This window comes from Panthera uncia (assembly GCF_023721935.1).
Source record: "Panthera uncia isolate 11264 chromosome C1 unlocalized genomic scaffold, Puncia_PCG_1.0 HiC_scaffold_4, whole genome shotgun sequence".
NCBI classification, from domain to species: Eukaryota; Metazoa; Chordata; class Mammalia; order Carnivora; family Felidae; genus Panthera; species Panthera uncia.
The window spans coordinates 2,212,150-2,226,942 of NW_026057585.1; the positions used below are offsets into that span (position 1 = coordinate 2,212,150).

At 42.1% G+C, this 14,793-nt stretch overlaps 1 protein-coding gene across 2 annotated transcripts in view; it reads left to right on the plus strand.

The window, feature by feature from the left end:
• Nucleotides 1-6,550: 6,550 nt before the first annotated feature.
• The window catches only part of OTUD7B (OTU deubiquitinase 7B), a 53,742-nt gene continuing 45,499 nt past the window's right edge, over nt 6,551-14,793 (plus strand). Inside the window, exon 1 of one of the 2 annotated variants that reach the window (XM_049616397.1) lies at nt 6,551-6,795. The gene's annotated coding sequence lies outside the window, so the exon portion shown is untranslated. Of the gene's footprint in view, nt 6,796-13,893; nt 14,265-14,793 lie in introns of those variants that run through there. The other variant, XM_049616396.1, reaches the window with a different exon arrangement.

A 14,793-nucleotide genomic window follows, 5' to 3' on the forward strand; every position in this document is an offset into this window, starting at 1 on the left:
CAAGGGGAATGGAACCTCATAATTGGCTTAGATCTATCAGTGTTTCCCCATCTCCTTCCCACTCAGCCTCTAGTCCTCCACTGGAGCGAATCTCCCCTTGAAGCCCATGGTTATGTACTGAAGGGTGGCTACTTGAACATAATCAGGGTTCTATAAGCCAGGAGGAAAAGGGCAGATGGAAAATATCAATGAAATATTTTAGGAAGCATAATCTATCAACGATGCACAGATAGAGGGCCTAGGAATACAGAGACCCAGTTATACTATTATGAGTCTGGATGTGACTCTATAAAAGGAGTCTGATATGTGCTCCCAAAGCAGCGGCTCTCAACTGTCCATTCATTTATTCATTCACTCAATATTTAATGAATGGCTACCATGGGTCAAGCACTGTGCTACATACTAAGATAAAATGGTGAACTTATAGAGCTTCACAATCTAATGGATGAAGCAAATATCAATAAAATAATCCACAAGTAAATGTAAATTTATAACCTGGTCAAGTGTTACAAAGGAAGCCAGGATATTTGTTTTCTCTTTTTAAAGTTGAGATAAAATTCACAGATTTTAAGTATACAATTTGATGTACATGTGTACATTGTAACAACAAGATATAGCACATTTCCATCATGCTAGAAAGTTCCTCTGTGCCCTCTTACTATTCAATCCCCACACCCCACAAAGGCAATCATGGTTTGATTTCTAGTATTTCTATTATCATGGTATTATTTCTATTATTATCTATTACTTTTGCCTATCCTCAAATTTCATATAAATGGCTTCTTTTGGTCAACAAATGATTTGAGATTTATCTATGTTGTTGTGTTTACAGGGAGTTCATTTTTTTAACTTGTGTTCCATTCCTTGATCAATTTATTTGCCTCTTTTTTCTGTTGGTAGACATTTGAGATGTTTCTAGTTTGGGTCTGTTATGAATAAAGTGGTTTTGAATATTCATGTATAAGCTTTTTTGGGATATATGTTTTAATTTCCATTGGGTAAATACCCGGTAGAATTGCTGGATAATAGGGTAGAAATGTGTTTAAGTTTATAAGAACCATGCACGTTAGAACTAACAAAGTGAATTCAGTAAAGTTGCAAGATACAAAATCAATATACAAAAATCTGCTGCATTTCTATACACTAACAATGAACACTCAGAAAAAGAAATTAAGAAAACACTCCCATTTACAACTGCATCAAAAAGAATAAAATACTAGGAATGAACTTAATCAAGGAGGTGAAATACCTGTACACTGAAAACTATAAGACATTGATGAGAGAAATTGAAGAAGACACAAACAGAAAGATATTCCATGCTCATGGGGTAGAAGAATTAATATTGCAAAATGTCTATACTTACCCAAAGCAATCTATAGATTCAATGCAATCCTGTCAAAACTCCAGTGGCATTTTTCACAGGAATAGAAAAACAATCCTAATATTTGTGTAGAACCACAAAAGACCCTGAAGAGAGCTAAAGCAATCTCGAGAAAGAAGAACAAGGCTAGAGGCATCACACTCCTTGACTTCAAACTATATTACAAAACTGTTGTAATCAAAACAGTAAGGTATTGGCATAAAAACAGACACATAGATCAATGGAACAGAATACAGAGCCCAGAAAGACAACCATACATCCATGGATAATTAATATATGACAAAGGAGGCAAGAACATGGAATGGCGGCAAGGACAGTCTCTTCAATAAATGGGATGGGCGCCTGGGTGGCTCAGTTAGTTGACCATCCGAGGTCACGATCTTGGGGTTGTCAGATCAAGCACCACACCAGACTCCACATTGAGTGTGGAGCCTGCTTAAGATTCTCTCTCTCTCTCTCTCTCTGCTCCTCTTCCCCACTTGCGTCTCTCTCTCTCTCTCTCTCTCTCTCTCTCTCTCTCTCTCTCTCTCAAAAAAAAAAAAAAAATGTTGGGAAAACTGAACAACCACATGCAAAAGAATGAAACTAGATCACTATTTTATGCCATACACAAAAATGAACTCAAAATGAATTAACGACTAGAATTTAAGACTTGAAACCATAAAACTCCTGCAAGAAAACATAAGTAATAAGCTCCTTGACATCGGTCTTAATAATTTTTTGGGTCTGACTCCAAACGAAAAAATAAACACTAAAAAGCTTCCTCATAGCAAAGGAAATCATAATGAAAAGGCAACCTACTAAGTGGGAGAAAATATCTGCAAATCATCTATCCAATAAGGAATTAATGTCCAAGACATATGAAGAACTCCTACAACTAAATAGCAAAAATAAAATAATCTGATTAGTTAAGCGGGCAGAGGATTTGAACAGACATTTTTTCCAAAGAAGAAATACAGATGGCCAACAGACACATGAATAAATACTCAACATCAGTAATCAGGGAAATGCAAATCAAAATCACAATGAGCTATCCCCTCACATGTTAGAATGATTACCATCAAAAAGAAAAGATAACAAGTGTTGGCCAGGATGTGGAGAAAAGAGAACCCTTGAGCACTGTTGGTGGGAATTTGGAAAACAGTATGGAAAACAGTATGGAGGTTCCTCAAAAAATTATAAATAGAACTATCATATCCAGCAATTCCATTTCTCAGTATTTATCTGAAGAAAATGAAAACACTAATTCAAAAAGATATATGAACCTTATGTTTATTGCAGCATTATTTACGACAGCCAAGACATGGAAACAACCTAAATGTCCAGTGATAGCTGAATGGATAAAAAAATTATGGTATATGGGATGCCCGGGTAACTCAGTGGGTTAAGCATCTGACTTCAGCTCAGGTCATGTTCTTTAGGTTTGCAAGTTCGAGCCCTGCATTGGGCTCTCTGCTGTCAGCGTGGAGCCCACTTCAGATCTTCTATCCCCTTCTCTCTCTGTCCCTCCCCTGCTTGTGCGCTCTCTCAAAAATACATAAACATTTAAAAAATAAAAAAAACCTGTGGCATACATACATACATACACGTATATATATGCAAATCTCTGTTATATATATATATATATATATATATATATATATATAGGAACACTGCTCAGCCATAAAAAAAAAAAATGGAATCTTTCCATTTGTGACAACATAGATGGACCTTGAGGTCATTATGCTAAGTGAAATAAGTCAGACAAAGACAAGACAAATATGATATGATTTCACTTATCTGTGGAATCAAAAAAAAAGAAAAGAAAACCACCACCAAAACAAACAAAACAAAACAAAGAAAAAAGTTGAGCTCATAGATACAGAGAATAGATTGGTGGTTGCCATAGGAGAGGGGAATGTTGGGATGGGTGAAAAGGGTGAAGGAGGTCACAAGGTACAAACTTTCAGTTAAAAAACAAGTTACAGGACTGTATATAAAGCATGGCAACTACAGTTAATAATACCATATTGCATATTTGAAAGTTGCTAAGAGAGTAAATCTTAAAAGTTCTCATCGCAAGAAAAAACTTGTAACTACGTGTGTTGATGTTTACTAGACTTCATGTGATCATTTTACAACATACACAGATATTGAATCATTATGTTGTTAACCGAAGCTGCTATAATGTTGTATGACAATTATATCTAAAAAAAAAAAAAAAAAGAAAAGAAAGAACTGTGGATATTTAAAAAATATTTAGTTTCATGGTTTTCAGTCCCCGAAATTCTGAGTTAGTCTGTCTGAGGTTCCTAGGCATATATTGTGCGTTGTTTTGAAACTCCACAGAATCACTGGTCTAAATTACGGTGGTGGTAGTGGAAAGGAAGTTATTTTGGTTTGGTTTTCTGTTCCACCACAAAAGCATATAAATGCAAACAATTGCTGTTTTTTTTTTTTCCCCTGGTGAGCTGCAAAATAGCTTTCTCTGAACATTACCCTCCCCCCCCCCCCCCCCCCCATCCATTAGCCACAGTGTTGAAACAGTCTCTTCCTTTTAGTTTCTCCGGTGAAATGTAAAGCTCTATATTTTCAGTTCTTGCTTAAAGTGAAGTGAAAGCTCAGGGAACTCCTTGGAGCAGCTCTGTGAATTGCTAAGATGAGTAAATAAAAACATGCCCTTAGGATGGAAGAGAACTTAGTACTAAATGGCAGATGAGGGTGTGTGGCTGGTACACTGGTAGGATTTTCTCTGCCGCTTTTACCTTCATCTTTTTCCTATTCTTTTACCTGGCAGCAAATAATAATCTGCTGTGTTCTGGCAGCTGACAGTGACATCAGACAGTTGCTTCTGAATATTCAGCTTACTGACGGCCCAAATGGCTGCATATCACTACAGAAGAGGTGAGGACCTGACACGTGGGAATAGGAAGAGAGTCACTTAATGGCTTAGGGGCTGGCTGAGCTGGGACCAGAACCCAGGTGGCTTGGCTCCCATCCTGGCTGACCACACCGCTACCCACACAGCCTGGGCTGACCCAAAACAAGCAGCCCATTGAGCAATGGCACAAACAACAATGAGTGATGGACGGTCAGAGCAAGAAACAGGCACAGAGCAACTGCCAGCCCATCACTTCCTGGCCCCTAAATTTCCAGGCAAGCCTGTAAAAAGTGTGGTTACTTAATTGAGTTTGGCCCAGCTTTCAAATTTGGAAACTTTCTGTGGTCACTGCCAAATAAAGGCCTGCCTTGTAATGAGGGTGGAGAGTGCCTTTGAACTCCATACCTGGTTCTAATAACGTAGTGGTAGTGGAATTAAGACTGGGAAGAAATAGTTAACAGATGAGCATAACCTCGCCCTGGGAGGACTTTGGTGAAACAAAACCGCTTTAGCTTTTTGAGGCTGCTCCTTTGTGACTCTGTTCTCTTACCTCAGATTTAGCCAGCAAAGGGTGGCCGTGATCAGTGGAGTTCAGTTAGAATCAACTTAGATGACCAAGTCTCATTCTACCCTCCTCCTCAAATTTGCCACTGAACAGTAGCCAAAATTCGTAGTCCCCGCATGCTTGAAGCCCAGGCCAAACGGCTCTGCTTGCCAACTTGTACTGTTGGTCCTGGGTGTGCCTCCTGCAAGGCACTCTGACCTGCTTGGCCTTGGTATGGCCTTAGGCCCCGCCCTGAATCAACTCTAAATCCTGGGTGTCCTCAGGAGATAGAGCTGCCTGTCTGGGCAGTTTCCTGTTTCAGATGTCCATTTTCTAGTCCTGAGCTGGATAATTCCAAGAGGTCTATGCTCCACCCCTCCCATTTAGAAACTGAGGACTTCAGGAAGTACTGAGGGGGAAAGTCGAGTATAATACAGTGTGTGTTTTAAAATAGGCCTAATGGGCGCAATTTAGACAATAAACATTTTGAATATGCAGATCAGGTGCCACAATGTTAGGAATCTGAATTAAAATTCAGGATTTCTTTGGTCAGATTACAGCTGGGGCTGGCCTCATTTTGTGTTTGTCATAAAGAGGTATTGCAATATTCAATGGCTCTGCTCTCCTAATATTTAGTTATACATTCAACAAATATGGAAGGTCTGCTTCTATATTTTGAAGAACAAAGCTTATGCTCTTATAGCCATAGCCCATTGTAACTCACATAGCACACATGTGAGTTCTGTTTCATAAAACATAGTTGCATGCGTTTTACTAAAGTGTAAGAAAGATCCTTGGTGCCTGGAATTATGTCTTTAAAATTTTTTTTAATATTTATTTTTGAGAGAGAGAGAGAGTACAAGCAGGGAAGGCAGAGAGGGAGACAGACAGACACACACACACACGCACCCTACACACACGTTTCAAAGCAGGCTCCAGGCTCTGAGCTGTCAGCACAGAGCCCCACGGCGGGTTCAAACTAACAGTGAGATCACTATAAGAGCCCAAGTCGGAATGCCATGCCTAATCGACTGAGCTACCCAGGCGCCCCTGGAATTATGTCTTCTTATACATTTTTGTGTCCCCAATATCAACACAGTATCTTGCACATAGTAGGGACTCAGTAAGTATTTGTTAAATTGAATTATGCTGGAATGCTGTTAAAGGGCATTATCAAGAACAGCGATACTCGACTTCTTTCCATCGGGCTAACAGTCGGAGGCGGACATGTCCACAGGGAAGGGTATGTTCACTTCACGAGTGATTTAAGGAGACTTGCAAAACTGGGTGGAGACTGGTCTGGAAGAAGTATGGTTAACTTTCCTCTGGTCAGTCCAGAATGACTGCGCCGAGTAACTAGAACTTCACTGTTCTCGTTCCAAAGTATTATCACCCCTCTCACCTTTCCAGAACTATTCGCTGCTTTCTGCTTTTTCCCCAAAGGGCTGGAGCCAACTGACTCTACCTCAAAGTCTCAAGAGCCCACCCTGCACTCCTGCAGCTCCGGTTCAAGAACTCTCCAGACCCGAGGCCTTAGGAACGCGGTCCTGGAAAACATGGGGTCACGCGCGGGGCAGGCGCCAAACTGGCCACAGCCAGGGGAGCGGCACTAAAGGCGGGGCTGCTACGGGGCGGGGCGGGGCGGGGCGAGGCCTGGGGGCGGCTTGGGTGTCACCACCAACACGCTCCGGCCGGAAACTGGCGCTAGTTTCCGGCCGGACGGCCGAAAGCCACCGATCCCGAACCAGCTGCCGGAGCCGTAGTGGCGACGGGGTGTGGAGGAGGCAAAAAGCCACTGGGGGAGGCCAGTCCAGATCAGTGCCGTCTGGCTCCGGCTCCTGATCCTGTGCGGAGCAACAGCCGCGGTCGCAGTCTCCGCCGCCGCCTCCGCCTCCATCGTCGTCGGGGGAGGGGCCAGCCGGACCCCGGGGTCACAGCCGAGGAATGAGGAGAGGCGGCCGGGCCCCGCGCTCCGCCCCGGCCTAGGGCCTTGCCCCGGGAGCCGCGAGGGTAACGGAGCCCCCTGCCCTGTCACCTTCCCCCGTCTGCTCCCGCCCTTCCCGCCTCTTCAGGACTCCCAAACTCTGACCCTCCGATCTCCACTGTCCCCCTTCTCCTTTCCGATGATATTTCACCCGGAGCCACCGCCTCCGGTCACCCTCTCCTCGCCCTGACTGTTCCTTGCTTGGTCCCAACCTTTTCCCCAGTTACTCCTCCCTTTCACCTGCGTCCCGCGTTCCTAGCCCCCCGGCCCCGTTCCCGGCCTCCCTTCCTAAGCTGTGCTGGGCAGTGTGGACGGTCCTCCCTTGTCAGCGAGACTTTCGGGAAGGGATGGTGGAGTTTTAAGGTGGTTGGAGTGCAGGCTACCCCCTATCCTACCCGCGGAGGAGGATAAAGTTCATTGTAAAAGTCTCAGTATAAAAGTACAACGAAAAGAAAACAAGCTTGTTCTTCCCTGTAGAGAGCCAACTGAGGTGCGTCCAGTAATGGAGGAAGGGAGCGAAAAGTGTGCGAGTGTGAGAGCGAGGGAGAGGGGGAGAGAGAGAAGGATTGATTGATTGATTCTAGGGCAGGCTTATGAACTTTAGAAAAAAGAAAAGTTGCTCTGAGCCGATGGAAACTTTAGAAGCTGATGATGAGTAAGCCGTGGGCTGCGTGATCTCACTCCTCTTCTCATAATTACTAGGTTAACGGTGTGGCTCCGGTCGGGATGGAATGGGATTTGTTTACTGGGCCGGCGTATTTTTAGCTTGTCGGCTCACAAGGACCAGAGCTCTGAGTGTCTCCGAGTCTTTCCGAGTCTCTTTCCCTCCCTGCCTCCCTCCCTCTCTGTCTAGGTAGTCTGTCTAACCTAGGTGGTTCCTCTGGGCACAATACAGATACAGAAATTAAGTTAAAAGAAGTGAACTGGTGAAATTGTGTGTACGAGAGTCTCCCCACACTCTTCGGGGGGTTTCCTTTTCATAAATGCAAAGACGAGAATTAGCAGGACTTTGACTTTTATTTTCGTTATAGTTTGGTAACTGTGTATACAATATGCTTTTTAGAAAAATCAGATGCTGATCATTTTTCAGTCTTTGGCTTGTCATACTTAGTATATTTATTTAGGAGGTCTTGGAGGAGGCTGGATCCTTTTGTGTTTCAGAATCTATTTCTAAGGTGGGAAAGGACAAGAAGAGGGAGTGATAAGGCTAGTCCAAAAAGGATAGCAAATCCTACATTTTAAATATTTAGAAAATTTCCTTCCTAGTGAATGAGATTGCATTCCTGGTGGGGTGAGAAGACAGCAGGGACTTCTGCTGGGTGACTTGGGAGACTCACACTTGTAATTAAACGTTTGCTGTGCGTAATTTACAAACGAATATATTATACTCTTTGTCCTCATTGTTTTTCTGAACAGTTCTTTTAAAGTTTAGTATCCAACCTGCTCTGCTAGTCTATTGATATTTTGAAGGCTGAACAGAACTGTAAAATAAATGAAATTGATGTTGCTCATCTGGCGTCTGAATACCAGTCTTGTTCTAATTTCCACTAGCTACCCGGCATGTCTCAGAGTACCTCCCTGAGTAAGTGGCCAGTTACTATGTACTTAGTGATCACAGATGAATACAAATATTAGCTCATGCTAGGAATAATTGAGAAAGTAAATATGCTGAAAAGATCTTCTGAAACTGAAATAGATTACTTTTCGATTTTATTCCATTCTGGATTATCAGCACCTTTCTGCCGATAATTATCCATTAACATGAATAATTTAGAATTGAACAGATATCCACTTTGGGCATTAAGCATTCAAGCAGGAAGGAAAGATGGAAAGACGATAATTTCCAAACCATTACTAATTTTTTGTTGTTGTTGCCTCACTTGACTTATCCCTTTCATTTAATGCCAAAGACTCCCTTGTGGAAAAAAAAGTAAACCTTTGCCAAAGAAAGGGTTGTCTGTTGACTTGTATAAGGCAGGCTGAACAGTAATGAATGGTAATTGTTAGTTGGACTTGATAGGGTTGTGTCACCAACAACTTGGAAATATTCCTGAAGCTTTAGATCCTTAATCTCCGTCTTTTGGGACCCCTATTGAAAAAAGATTTAATTTGGAGGGTAACATCACATTTTTAAAAACCACACACACCCTCTTTGACTATTAATCATTGTTTTAATTTGTGAGTCGGTTGATGCCAGTATTAGTGATGTCTGGGAAATTCTATTTATGTCAATGAGATAAATTAGGGAAGATTTCTGAATCAGCAAAATTGGAAATGGAATTGGAGACTATGGATTAGAGTCCTAAAGAAGCTTGACCTGTGGAGTTAGATAGAACTTGGCTCAAATCTTGATTATGGTTTTTACTATGTGACCTTGGACAATTTACTTCTACATTCTTATTTATAAAGTATGTATGAGCATTCAGGCAAATGAAATAGTTATTCTTTATTAGAAGTATACAAAGAGAAAAGAACTTCCAGGCAGAAAGTATGTTTATATCTATTTATATCAACTTCTACACTTATTATTCTGTGGCTGGTGGGATGGGATGGGGCTGCGGATTGAAGCAGTTGAATAAACCTAGGAATAAGCAAAGGGCAGCCTAGTAGTCTACCACTATTCCCATTTTGCAGAAGGCATCGTTTGGGTTTTTGATTCAATATATGTAACTGAGTGAATTATGATGGAATAACAGTATTAAAAATAAATTTTCAGATTGTTATGGGGATACTAAGTGCCACTTGTGAAAGTTTTAGAGCTTCTCAAGCATGGCTTAAGCATGCTATGGATTCTGGCAGATTCTTGTAAGGCTTCTTGTAAGGAGCACCTCCTCTTCTTACCCCCAATCCCATCGAGGGAAAATCCTGAGACAGTGCTTTTGAGGTGTGCCTTCAGCAATGTCTTCCCTGTGGGAACTTAGGAGCTGTGAAATCTTCTCATCAGCCCCCAATAAATTCAGAGAATTAAATTCTGTGTAACTGGAATAAACGTGCAGGGCAGTTTTATGAATGCCTGAATTCAGTAGATTTTTTAATATAATAGAAGAAAGTTTTTTGTTTCTTTTTTTAATTTAAGTAAGAAATACTTGCTGAATAATGATTGAGCACTCTTGTGGAGAAAGCTGTCTCCAAACTCCAGTGGTGGGCTTTGGGAATATAGAAAAGATATAAAGATGGGTGTCCTTGCCCTTGGGACAGGACTCTATATACCCATCACAATGGGTATATAAAAAGGGACATCATACTGTTATAAGCTTTAACGTTTAGAACATAACATGTAAATGAAAGCAAGTTTAATGTGCTACAAATGGAGTATGTAGAGGCTAGAAAACTTGAAGTAACAAGGTAAGAGTCCGTGAGATCAATTAGGAAAGATTTCTGAATCAGCAAAATTAAAACAAATTTTTTTCTTTAATGTTTATTTCTGAGAGAGAGAGAGAGAGAGAGAGTAGGGGAGGGGCAGAGAGAGAAGAGGACACAGAAACCAAAACAAGCTCCAGGCTCTGAGCTGTCAGCACAGAGCCCAATGCGGGGCTTGAACCCATGAACCATGAGATCATGACCTGAGCCAACGTCAGACGCTTAACCGACTGACCCACCCAGGCACTCCCTGAATCAGCAAAATGTGAAATGGACTTGGAGGCTATGGATTAGAGTTATAAAGAGGAATGGCCAATAGAGTTAGATCAAACTTGGTTCAAATCTTGACTGTGATCTTGGACAGTTGTCCGTCCTTATCTATGAGATATATGTGAGCATTCAAGTAAATGAAGTAGCTATTCTGTGTTAGGAGTAAAAGAAAATAAAAGATCTTCCAGGCAGAAAGTATAGAAGGTACAGTGTGCAGTGATGATGTGAATGACTAAGCTGTGTTTGTTGGGGGAATAAATGAGAGGGGCTGGAGAGAATGTGGGTGGTCAAGTCATGGGTAGAGCAGGCAAGAGGGTGGAGGGGACTCAGAGGCCAGACTCTGTTGGGTGTTGATGGAAGCGTCAATAGAGTCATTGTAGGTCCTTGAACAAAGGATGGATTTAGTGAGAAGTATTGAGCCTTTTAGTCCAGGAACTCAGGGACAAGGAGTCAGGCGGCCACCGGTACATTGTAACTTCAGTTTCTCTCCTGGACCATCTTGGTGTAAAGGGACCATCCAGGAGACAGGATTCCTTGTAGAAGTTTTTGTGTCCATACACCTTACTCACCATGCTGAGCTCTGCTTGTGCCTGTCTCTTATTGTACTGGCTTGTGGGTTATGGCTGGATTCTCCTAAAGAGCTTATGGTAAGGACAGTGTTATGTTTTAGGTGCATTTAACTTTCAGTTATCTCTGCTATTGTAGGGCACACTAGTATATGTAATTCAGAACTTAATATGGAAATTTCTTGGTTTGAAAATGCATTATTTTTTAAGCCAGATTTGTTTTATTTATTTATTTTTAAAGTTTATTTATTTTGAGAGAGAGAGAGAGAGCGAGAATTGGAGAGGGGCAGAGAGAGAGGGAGAGAGAGAATCCTAAGCAGGCTCTGTGCTGTTAGCATGGAGCCCAATGTGGGGCTTGATCCCAGGAACCATGAGATCATGACCTGAGCCGAAATCAAGAGTTGGATGCTTACTGGACTAAGTCACCCAGGCACCCCATAAACCAGATTTATTTCAATGTTGTTGAGGATCATACTAATGCTGATAATGAATTTGCATTCCTAAGCCTATGTTACCTGATGGTGAGGTGGGTATATTGATGGCAAAGAAGAGTCCACCTTGGTTTAAAGATTTTCCTCAGAAATCCTTTAAAATGGATAGTTAAGACTGGACTATACTGAGTATGTTAATGAAGATGAATTTCTTTTCAAAATCTGTGCAAGTCCAGTATGGCCACCTAAGCTGTCTACCTTATGCCTGAGAGTGATTTATAGATGATGCCTATGTTGTAGCCAGAATGAGTCCTCGGTCACGGTATATCTGGAGGAATCCTATCGTGTTGTGTTGCCTTGTTGAAGATGAATGAAGGTAGCTTTTTCGAAGGACTTGGGCTTTGTAGAAGCTTTTCCAGATATCAGCTCTGCTAATAATCTGTCAGGTTTTTCCTCCTGAAGTAAACTTGTTTGAAAATCTGGCCAATTAAAAAAAAAAAAAAGATATGGGGAGCAGTGTCCACATGTAATAAACAAAAAAATCACACGGCTGTTCTTGCAACATGTTCTTTCAGTTGACTTGCTTGCCTTCACCACTGCCTTCCCCCACCCCTGCCTTCCCCCTACCTTCTCATAGTCATTACCAAACTATGTGCTTATGATGTCATGAGCACAGGATTATTATTTACTTCTTGAGTCAGGAGTTGTAGTATTTATGAGTGGAAATCAGAGGTGGAAGTCAGGAATCTTAATTTATACAGTTTAGTTCAGGATTATTTTCAGTTGTGTTTTTTAGGATTATGTGTCATCTTTTTATTTCCTCTAAGAAATAGTTTTGGATAGGGAAAATTATTAAGCTGTTATTTTTAGTGACCTGCTTTGAGTTTAGTTTTATGCTGGTTACTGCAGAGGATTAGGAAAAATGACGATTTTGTGCCTTTGGAGAGTTTGCAATCTAGTTGGGAGTAAGGGGTATAAGGAGGAGTGAATACCTGTTGAGCCTCTATTATGCCAGACAGATGAAACAAAGGAAATGTGAAATTATTATTTTTAAAGATTTTTTTAGTGTTTTTATTTATTTCTGAGAGACAGAGAGAGAGAGAGCGAGCAAGCAGGGGAGGGGCAGAGAGAGAGGGTGACACAGAATATGAAGCAGGCTCCAGGCTCCGAGCTGTCAGCATAGGGCCTGACATGGGGCTCGAACCCATGAACCATGAGATCATGATCTGAGCCGAAGTTGGACACTTAACTGACTGAGCCACCCAGGCACCCCAGAAAATCTGAAATTATATTATTGATTGCATAGTACAGACCTCATACCATAGACTGTACTTGGGGAAGAGCGCTCAGGTAGTTATGAATATCACAGAGAAATTGTAACTTATTCCAGATCTTAAAAAAAAATTGTGTCAGTTACAAGGGGTGAAGGTGAAGCAAATAACAACAACAAAACCATTTCATTTGGAGCTGAGAGGGATCAAGCAAAAGCCTGGACCAGGTTTGGGTGTTCTTGGGGCAGTGATGAGACTGTCCTGAGTATCAGTGAACAGTAGTGACATGAGGTGCTTAGGTTGGTTTGGAGCTGTGTTTTATAAGGCAGGCTTATCAGTTGAGATTTTTTTTTTTTTTTTTAATTTATTTTTAGGACAGAGAGAGACAGAGCATGAACGGGGGAGGGGCAGAGAGAGAGGGAGACACAGAATCGGAAACAGGCTCCAGGCTCCGAGCCATCAGCCCAGAGCCTGACGCGGGGCTCGAACTCACGGACCGCGAGATCGTGACCTGGCTGAAGTCGGACGCTTAACCGACTGCGCCACCCAGGCGCCCCTAGATTTTAAAGGATAGAAAATAGTGAAGCACTATGAATTTTTGAGGAGGATACTAATACGATAGTAGGAACCAGATTGGCTGGGAGGGAAGGGAGATTGGCACCCGGGGTGTGTGAGGTGATGAGACCTGAGTTAGAGTTGTAGAGGGTGCGATCAGGAGAGAAAAGGGGGAAAAAGAGATTGTGAAGGAAAAATTGAAATTCGTGAGGACTGGATGTGGCAGATGGAGAGTGATCCATCAAGTTTTTTAGCCTGGGTTCTGAGACATTGAGATAAGGAAGGTAGGAAGGTTTCCTCATTTTTGGGGGGAATTTGATGAGTTCAGCGTCAGAGGTATCGGATATAAAGTGGTAATGGAACGTCCAAGTGAAAGCTCTTCTAGTTCCTAGAGATGAGCCTGAAGCTGGTGGAGGACGAGGTTAGTACAGTTGCAAGTGTGGTTTTGTGGTGCATCAGCATGGATGTAGTGGCTGTAGCCAAGAGAATGAATAAGCTCTCTGACGACTAGAGTTTAGGAAAAGAGCAAAAGGCCAGAGATAGTGGTAACGATACACTAATACACTATTCTGTAGGCTTTAGGCCATTTTAATGGACTTCTTCCTTGTTCTTCCTGCCCCGACTCCAACAAGCATCCTTTGTATATGTGCTGCCGAAGCGAGCACCCAACAAGCATCCTTTGAATGCCTCCTACCTTGTAAGCACTGTCTTAGGCACCGAGGAAACAGATGAGTCAGACAAGGTCTCTACCTACAAGGAGTTTATGGGTCCAGGGGGAGGAGACAGATGCATAAATATATAGATGTAATGAAGTGTGGTAGTTGCTGCAATAGAAGTATGTAGGGGGGATTCTAAGGGCCTAAAGGTCTGTTCTGCCTTGGGCATGCAGAGGTTGGAAAGTGCTTCCCAGAGATGACATTTGAGCTGAGTCTTGAAAGATGAGTTAAGGGTGTACACTATGGAAGACAGGGAGAGGTACACTCCAGGCCGAGCAAACAGCATGAACAAAGCTTGAAGGAACGAAACAGCCAGACTTCTTCAGGTAACTTGGGACAGCTTTAGCTTGTGCTGCAGTAAATGATGAGCATTTCAGGGTTTTTAAGCATCGGGTGATAAAGTTTCATGTTCTAGAAAGATTATTTTGTCAGTGGTGTAGGGGGTGCATTGGAGAGGAACAAAGCAAAAGCCTTTTTAAATACCTTCATTATGCTTAACAGTAACACGTTTGTTACTGAATGATCCTGTTTGTAGACTCCTAGAATCTGAGAACTACAGGAACTGTTTCTCATTCATTTTCAAAGGGAATACTTGAGATTTACTCAGGATCACAGAAGTGGTTTTGTGATAGTTTGTTCTGGAATTCAGTCTTCAGTGGCCGTAATGTGGTTGGTGGTTAATAAATGTCATTTCACCTCTCTAATTCCCTCACGTCCCATTCCAGTGTTTGTTATGTCCTGCCACACTGCATTGTGCTAGAAGACATTCAAGTCCATTGTTGTTTTTCTCAGTCCAAAGTGAACAGTGGTATTTTCCCAGGTCTGACTGAGGAAGGTCTGCCCTGAGAGTACCTG